At 40.6% G+C, this 1,023-nt stretch overlaps 1 pseudogene; it reads right to left on the bottom strand.

The window, feature by feature from the left end:
- Positions 1 to 136, bottom strand: part of LOC105527005 — an 8,039-nt pseudogene extending 7,903 nt beyond the window's left edge.
- Between the last annotated feature and the right edge of the window lie 887 nt (positions 137 to 1,023).

The raw sequence follows: 1,023 nt of genomic DNA, 5'->3' as shown, positions 1-1,023 counted from the left end.
TTCCAGACAATGCCATCAGGAAAACCACAAAAACGACCACACACAGTAGAGCTGGATGTTTGGATCGTCTGAAGAGTCCCATCAGGATGAAATCCGACCATCCAGTGTGGTTGGCCATCCAGGTGGTGTTGGCCATGAGGTTTCACCTAGGCCACCAAGGAGTTTTGGAGTTAGTGTAATGCCTCCCTTTGTAACCAGGGTTTAGTGAGTACTCACGTTCGTGTATGCCGATTGTGCTAACCTGAGTAAGTCCCGCGGGTCTGGGGAGTTGAGTATGTAAATGACATAATATAATAAATTTACAAAACAAACTAAGAATTCACAACTATAGGCCAAAAGAATTGGTAACTGATAGTAAGGTTGTCACGGTTCAAATTCATAAACTTTCCTGATAGCGTCATTTATCAACAAGTACTGGAAATTTGCAGAACCACCCTCCTCTGCTAACACAAATGTGACTCATTGAAAAAGATAAATCAAACTCGTTTTTTCTAGAGTTTTTGTCATAGAGGGCTGAATTAACATCTCTGGTTTACAAAAATAAGCATCTTCAAAATACTCAGAGGTATATTTCATATAAGAAAGATGTAGCAAGTAACTAAAGCGTAACTTGGAAAAGAAGTTATACCAGATGTTTGAAACTCCTCCCCCACAGGATCAGGCCATGCTGTGAGGTTCTATGATTGCATGGAGCGAGCCTCACATTCTCGTGAGCAGGGAAGGATCCTCACACACGACTGACCCTTTAGACATTGAGGGACATGAGTAAGGAGCACACACACAGAATCCAGCCATAGGTCCATCTTTTTCTCTATCTGCCATTCCTTTCTCCAGTCTACATCAAAAAGGATAAAAACCATGTTTGAGCTCAGGTGTGATGAGGGTAAAATGAGGAAATGTAATGAAAGTGCTTAGAATGGTACAGTTTCTGATGAACACACATACTCTTAGCTTAAAGAGTTAATATCTACACTATTCTGCACAAACTACCTAAGATGGTTGCTACTATTATTATATAAGATG

Source organism: Colobus angolensis, unplaced genomic scaffold (genome assembly GCF_000951035.1).
Source record: "Colobus angolensis palliatus isolate OR3802 unplaced genomic scaffold, Cang.pa_1.0 Scaffold600, whole genome shotgun sequence".
NCBI lineage: Eukaryota > Metazoa > Chordata > Mammalia > Primates > Cercopithecidae > Colobus > Colobus angolensis.
Note: the sequence above shows the minus strand (reverse complement) of the source record. Positions and strands in the feature narration are given on the sequence as shown.